Source organism: Carya illinoinensis, chromosome 8 (assembly GCF_018687715.1).
Source record: "Carya illinoinensis cultivar Pawnee chromosome 8, C.illinoinensisPawnee_v1, whole genome shotgun sequence".
Lineage (NCBI taxonomy): Eukaryota > Viridiplantae > Streptophyta > Magnoliopsida > Fagales > Juglandaceae > Carya > Carya illinoinensis.
Window position 1 is genome coordinate 36,531,233 of NC_056759.1, and position 8,629 is coordinate 36,539,861.

Genomic DNA, 8,629 nt, shown 5'->3' on the forward strand with positions numbered 1-8,629 from the left:
ATAGAACTTTTTATTCTACTGTTTGTGTGGAGATATTGAGCAAAAACAAAGCCTCATTCCAAGAGCACTTGAGAGAAACTCCGCTCCAAATTCAAAGCAAAATCCCACTTCGAAAATATACCTCCATCATATCACATTCAAGATAAAACACATTTGAGTCCCTTGGAGTGGACGTGTTCATTGGCCGAAAGGTTTCTAGAGCTACTGTTGATGCACAGATCGAGAGGTTCTCGTGGGAAGCTATACAAAGGTCGGAGTTCCGACACTACATGTGTGTAGAAATCAAGTGGGTCACTTGTGGTGTTGCAAGCCAAGTTTAACTACTACAAAGGTTTTGTGAGTGTCTCTAATATGGTTGTAACAAACTAAAGTTTTTATAGTAGATTTGAGGTGGTGACTTACACCCGGAGTGGTTTTAGGTTTTTAATACGTTCTTCAAATGCGTTTCTACTTCGTGACCAATTTGTTGTGTTGATTATTTTTATGATTTGTTTCATTGATTAATTGTGTGTATGACAATAGTTTTGAATAGTTTATCAAAATTGAAGTGCACCTATTCACCCCCCCTCTAGGTGTAGTGTTGGGGTAAAACCACTGCTTTTTCAGTTGGTATCAGAGCGAGTTCACTCCACTAAAATTATGTTCTTGAGTGGGATCCTACTATAATGGTTTAAATAGATAGGTTTCAATCTCTCACATCACCACCATATTTTGATGGAAACAACTATGTGTATTGGAAAGTAGGAATGAGAGCTTTCCTGAAATCTTCAGATGAACGAGTGTGGGTTTCCGTGAGAAGATGATGGAAACAACCACAATTGATGGAGTTGTTATTCCCAAAAAATGTGGAAAATGACTCTAAGGATGAGGTCAATAAGTGTAGTTGGAATAGCAAAGGACTGAATGTGAAATTCATGCCCATGTCCCAGGAGGAGTTCAAGCGAATCTCCATGTGTGATTTGCAGAGAGGCATGGGATCTTCTTAAGATTACCCATGAGGGTACCAAGGCTATAAAGAATTCTAAACTTCAAATGTTGACCACCAATTTTGAAGAACTTAGAATGAAGGACGATGAAACATTTGATGTCTTCTATGCTAAAAAATGATGTTGTCAATTCCCATTTTAATTTGGGGGATAGAATTCCTGAGAACAGAATTTTGAGAAAAGTTCTCCAATCTCTTCCTGAGAGATTTCGTCCCGAAGTCACTATGATAGAAGAAAGAAAAAACTTGGACAACATGAGGATTGAAGAGTTGGTGAGTTCTTTATAAACCTATGAACATACTCTTCCTGTGAATAAGAAAAATAAGTCCATAGCCCTCAATACTGTTAGAGAGGAATCGGATGAATCATCTGATGAATTTGTGATGAGTGACAAGGAGATAGCTTTTTATGCTAAAAAATTCAGGAAGATGTTTGCTAAGAAAAATTCAGGACAAGAGAAGAGAAGATTTAAAAGATTCAATAGGAGTTCAAGTTTAGAAAACTGGGAAAGGAGCTCTAAGTGAGATACTAGAGCTGTCAAGGACAATGTTCAGTGTCATGAATGTGATGGGTTTGGGCACATTCGCTTTGAGTGTGCAAATTACAAAAAGGCCAAAGAGAAAGCTAATGCTGCTTCTTTGAGTGAGAGTGAGTCTGAGTCAAGTGACTCATTAGAGAATTCTCCCCTGAGGAAAAATCTCAACTACATGGCATTCACTTCCTCTGTTGGTGACAAAAGTCACAACAGTGAATCGATGTTCGAAAATGAGAGTATATCTGAAAATGAATTCAGAGATGAAGATGAGTTGCAGGAAATCTATGAGATGTTGTATAAGGAATGTGCGAAATTGAGAAAACTCAATAAAGCACATATTGAGAAAATAGATTTATGCAAAAGATAAAATCAATGGCTCCAAGGAAAACTAAATGTAGCCATTGGTCTAACAAATGAGTTACAAATGAGAAATGTGACTCTGGAAGATAAAGTGAAACTCAGGAAAGTACTCTGACTTTGTTAAACACTAAATTGCAGAAATTCTTCATTGGGACACAATAGCTTGACAAATTCCTAAGTTTATAAAAGTCCTCTAGTGATAAGAGTGATCTAGGCTACTTTGAAGACAATCTTGATGCTCCTTCAACCTCAAAAGCCTCATATAAAAATGTGGAAAAAACAGTGTTTATTCCTACAATGATTGAGAATATGAAGGCTCGTCCATCTAAAAAGGGTAAGAAGCCTTTACGAGTGCAAGAGTCTGTTCCACCTCCCAAGAGACAAGGAGCTCGCAACACGAGCCCTATATGTCATCACTGTGGAAAGATTGGTCATGCTAGACCAAACTGTTTTGAATTAATGAGTCACTCTATTCATGCTCCTACATTTGCTAAAAGTAGAATTGCTTATCCTTCTAGAAGGGATAACAATTTCATGAATGGCCCTATGTATGTCTCAACCTTCTTGAGACAAAGAGCTCACAAGGCAAGCCCCGTGTGTCATCATTATGGTAAGATTGGTCACATCCGACCAAACTATTTTGAGCTTAGGAGGCATCCCAAGAAAATTGAAAAGCCCTACTCAAGAATAGGGCAAACAAGGTGGATCATCCAAAAGGAAAAGACGCAAGCCACACATGGTAGTGGTGCTATAAACTAACAATCATGCATTCATGCATTTCACTCATGTTTAGGTCTTGTATAGTTTGTTTTTATTTTCTTGTTAAAAGAGTATTGTGTGTTTAATTCATGCATATTTTTGTCCTTGTGTCCTCTTGGGTATGTTTCTCAAAAATCATGCATAGTGTATTAATCATGGATGTGATAAAGTGGACACTGGTGCTGGCAATTTTGAAAATCTAGGTGCATGTGCCTTTCGAGAATTGTATTATATGCCTATGGGTTACAAATGTTTGAAACATGTGTATCATTTGTAATTTGTGACTGGCATCATACAATACACTCCCAGCTTAGTCAATTGACATTTTACCCGCTATTTTTAATACCGTAATGTACCAGCCGGTACGACAGTATATGTCGTATCGGCCACTAGTCCGGTACAGGTATTACCTGTATTTTGTACCGCCCCAAATACCAGTCGATATTTCGGCCATTAATTTTTTTCTTTTTCTTTTTTCATTTCTTCAAACTGCAAGCTCATTTTGTGACTCCCAATTTAAACTAGTCTATTTATAATTTATATATGTGTATTTATATATAATTTATTCATATATAGACTATTATTTTGAAATATAATTTATATATATGTGTTTGTATATATAATTTATTCATATATCGACTATTCCGAAACGATACCTGTACGAAAATATTTCATTCCAGTTTCTTGATCTGTACAACTTTTGGTATGGTATTCAAAACTTTTGTTTTACCACCTGTGAGTTTTTGGGGAGGTAATCAAAGGTGTTAGAGAGCTCTAAGTGTATACAGAATTGACCACGGGCTAGCACTACAAAAAAAAGCAAAATTGGCGGCGTTTATATCTGCGGCGTTTGTTTATGCGCCGGTAGATATAAAAATGTACCGGCGCTTAATGTTTCTGTCGGTAAATTATTGCGATTCCCGGCGTTTAAAGTTTTACGCCGGTAATAATGTATAGGTTTAGTGGCATTTATAACAACGCCGCCAAGATAGCAATTATGCGCAGGGAAAATAGTAGTTTCCCGGCATTTAGATTGTTACCCCGGTAATAATATATATTTTTGGTGGCGTTTACACAAACGCCAATACTTTATTAATTATACGCCGTGATATTAACCGTATTTGCCGGCGTCTTTAATATACCGCCAGTAATAATATATTGCATCAGCAGCGTTTCACAAAACGCCGACAATTGATAAAGTTTACGCCGATAAAGTATTAAGTGTTTTGGCATTTATTTCGTTTGAACAAATGCCGACCATTGATTAATTTTACGTTGGTAAATAAGTAGTTTTTCAGCATTTATATTGTTACATAGGTAATAATTATATAGCATTGACGCCGTTTAATTTCTTTCCTTTAATATTTAATAAGTAATGTATAATACAGTAATGTAAGTATTGTGCATTCATTTTAAAAATTGTGCAAGTGTCGTACAATATTCCTTTTGAAAAAAATAGTCTATTATTAAAAATGTAATCTTTTAATATGGATCTTGTATTTATTCTAATTTTTTTAAAAAGAATGTGGCGTTTGCGAACTTTATGACAAAATATGTTAAACATCATACTAAGATTCACAACTTCCAAAAAGAGTAGTAAAACATATGCATAATCCAGCAGTTATCCTTTTATAATCCATCCTAACTCCAATTTAGCAAAACAGAACAAACGTTGATATATGGCATAACCATAAATTTAGTCTTAATTAAGGAAAGTTGCAAATACCATTAAACAGAGCAAATGTCGATATATGACAAATACGATAAATATAGTCTCAATTATAGTCTAACTTGTAATCCTGACCCTCAATCATTGTCTTCATCTTCCTCTTCCTGTTCTTGATCTTCCTCTTGATCTTCCTCCTCTTCAGCATTTTCCTCTTCTTCATCTTTCTCTTCCTCTTCATTCTCATTTTGATTTTGTCTTGAAGCCTGAATATAAATTCAAATTAGGGTCCAAAAATTCCAAAATAGGGTTAACTGATATCAACTAAACATATGTGGGGTGCTCACCTGTGCATGCACAAATGTGTTTACTAAGTTCCGCAATTCAGTTAATTTGTTCCGCGTTTTATCAAACTCTTCCTTTGATATACCATCTTCTTGGTTTGAAGTTGGTAGTGAATGTTGACAAGTTTGCCTTGTAGGGGTTGGCCCAAACCCCAAACCAAGCACACGTCCAGGCCGTTCTAAGCCCATAACTTTCGAATAAACATCATCTGATTTCCAAGTCATGGTTCCTCCAGACCCAATTTCTATAGGATTTGTGTCCTGTGTTAAAAGTTCCTCCATCTCAACGTGTAATAGACAATTAAAAATACACATTATTCTCCATCTTATAAATCCATTAAAATTAAAAAATAATAAATTTGAAAATAAACATACCACTTTCTTTCTCGTTTCATCATTGTAGTGTGTGCCATCCTTTTTCTTATGGGTCTTGACAAACAACTGGGCTCGACTTGGCAATGCCCCAGTTGATTTTTTATGCTTCCAAAGGCTATTTGCTTAATGTTTGGAAGGAAAAACATAACTTTTACTTGATCGTCAAACTTTGTTTGAGCACCTTGTTTTTTCTTTCTCCTAGTCCTTGCTCTTCTTATTTTTTGAAAAAAAAAAAACGTTTGTACGTCAAATGCAAAGCCTCAGAAATTTATAATTAATTAATAATCATAACTTAATTATTACAAGCTCTTAAATAATATTCCCCAAAATGTAATAATGTTTATGAATTCATTAGTAATAAAACTAGAAAGGCGCGCATGCATGAGTTGAGAAAACCACAAACACATTACCAAAACTACGTACAAGATTTTTATAATTGAAATGAAGAAAATAAAATTATAATTACGTAGAAGAACAGAAATAAAGCTCTGATCTAAATGCTAATGCTTTCGATTGAAGTATAGGAATTATAGTTACAACGTGTTGATAACGTGTTGAGTTTATTTTGTGAATCTTCCGATCATGATGATGAATAATTTCTATTTTATATTACCCACGCAAATTGTAATGTCATATTTTAATAATAATATGGCGAGGATTAGTCTTATAATAATAATAAACATGGTAAAAACACGTTTTCTCACTTTGAAGTATCATTTTTTTAATTAATTCACATTCAATATATTAAAAATTGCCTTATATATCGACTTATCTCTTAAACTAATTATAATTCACATTCAAAAGATACACAAACTTGACCAAAGAAATACGCCACCAGATTTATTATTCGAAACCAACAGTAAAGACGAAGAAAACCAATCCTAACATATGAGTAGTTCGGTTGGTATTAAGTCTAATAAACGTGGGGCATCATGTGTACATATATATAGCCATGTATGAGTTCCCTCAAAAAGCGGGTCTTCCAAACTTGAGCGCCAACTTCAAACTTTTGTCAAATTTTCAGAAAACTTGAATTTCCCTCTCACTGCTAATTAGCCCTAACCCGCTGCAACTCGTCCATCCCTCCCAACCAATGTAAAGCCGGCAACATAACTCTGTTTTGCTATGCAAAAAACAGAGCCATCCAGTCCAATGTAAATCTGTTTTGCTATGCTTACCGTGGCCTCTGTTTTGCAATTATTTTTCTATAGCCTGTAATTATTTTAAGTGAATCTCTGTTGTAGGTTAAAGCCGCTGGGAAGTCAAAGAAGAAGAATGGTTCTATCTTGCTTGATTGGCGATTGCTATCGGGTAATGTTTGATTCCTAAAGTCTATCTTATATATATGATCGGGTTAGATATCTCTTCATGCTAGCTACTTGTCCTGTTAATCTGCACTCTGGTCTTTGGTTTGATTTTCTAGCGTTGAGAATTGTCATTGGTTATAGTCATGATAATTTAGCTGTTGCCATATTTATATGAGAAGCGGAGCACATCCCCTGCTTTTCTATCTTGACTAAAGTAGTTACTGCTCTGATCAAATGGGGATATACACAACTTTCCAGTTCTATTTTTGTTTCAATGATCATTAGTTTATTGTTTCTCCAAAAGTGAGCAGTTTGGAAGATACTATATACATGTTGTAACTGCTGTATCATATGCTTGAGTGCAAGATTTGAGAATTCAACTCAACGTGACTTGGAATGAGATTTGGCTAGCTTGAGTTGTAACTGCTTGAAAGACACATCACACATGTGAACCTTCAATCCTTAAGGTTTCTCTGTTGTCATTTTCAGTCCTAGATATAAGGGAACCCACGTAAATCACGCTCATCCATGATCTCCTTCACTGTCAATATCTTTGTATAGCAACTCTGTATTGGTTATATTCCTTAAATAGCTGTTACTCTGTTTTTGGTTGTATATTCCTTAAGTAGACGTAGTCTTGTATTATATTAAGAACAGTTGTGATGCAAAATATTTATCGGAGACTTTCACCAAATTACTTGCGTAATCCTTTTATGGTATCAGAAGGTTCTTCTCCCATGAGATCAGAAACGTCCTCTAACTCCATGTCGTCCAGTGTTAACTCTACCCCTCCTCCGGAGCCCAATGGCTCCAACCCTGAATCTTCACTTTGTTCGTGACTTTGTTCATCGTGGCAAATTGCGTGTTGCTCGTTCACACGGATGACCAGCTCACTGATTTATTGACAGAGCCTCTTGCTCGGTCTCGCTTCAACTTGTTACGTAGCAAAATCAACGTTGCTGATGGCACGTCCATTTTGAGGGGTCGTATAAGGGAACCCACGTAAATCACGCTCATCCGTGATCTCCTTCACTGTCAATATGTTTGTATAGCAACTCTATTTTGGTTATATTCCTTAAATAGCTGTTACTCTATTTGGCAGGGTGGGTTGTGCTAAAAGAGGAAAGGTACTCCTCTACAAGACTACAGAGGATGCTGTAACACGTATTCATAATTTGAGGTTTGTCATCAGTCAAACATATAAATTGTATTGGCCTTTTGTTTTTGAATTGGTTCTATGACATACAAAGGAGAGACGCAGCCTTGCAAGCATTCTACAACCCAATTCAGAGACAAACAAGCAAAAGCGCATGTGCCAACTTCTTTTATTTGTTAATCTATCTCAAAAGTAATAGAATACAGAGATGCAATTTAATTGAAAAGGGAAAAGAAAGAAAGAAAATAATATAAATTGTAATAGTTTTCTTTTTATTTCGAATGTATATCCTGGAATGTTTGTATGAGTATGCAGATGGTTTTTGTTTTCTCCTCTCTTTTTCAAGGCAGACTGGACAAATGAGATGCGATTTGCTCTGTTGTCATTTCCATGGTTTCTCCTCAGCCTTTTATGACCTTGAGTTCTTCACATTGTGTTTATATTACTCTCTATTAATTTAGTATAGCTTTTTTGGTCTTTTCCAGGCTCAACGTTTGCATAACAATTTCAAAGAACCATTGGATAAGTGTGAAGAAGAACTACCTATGAAAGAAATGGTCCTAAAGCTAATTACAAACATGATGTGAAGAAGAAGAATTATCCATGAAGAACTTTCATGTGCTTTGATTTGTAATTTTTTTTATTAGATGAATAATGACTCATTATATCATATTTATTATTAATTGATATGTTATATATATTTTTATTGTGAGATATTATTATATTATTGGTACGTTCTAAATGCCGTTAATTAATGCAATGCGCCGGCAATGTATTTGCAGCGGCATTTATATTAATGTCATTAATTTAAAAAATATGCCGGCAGCGAATTAGTGGTGGCGTTTACAATAAGCCGTAATACAGGGAAAACAAACTGATGGTGGCATTTAGATAAACGCCGTTAATAAATTCAATGTGTCGCCAGCGTACTATTAGTGGCATTAAAATAAATGCCGCTAATTTATATGATGTGTTGGCAATGTAATATGGAGGCGTTTATGCTAACGCCGCTATTTTAATAATTGGCGTTGTTTATATAAACGCAGTTACAAAATTCGCCAATGTACTATTAGTGGCATTTAAAGAAATGTCGCCAAATTATATGACTAGCTGGCAGTTTACTTGTAGCGGCGTTTAGATA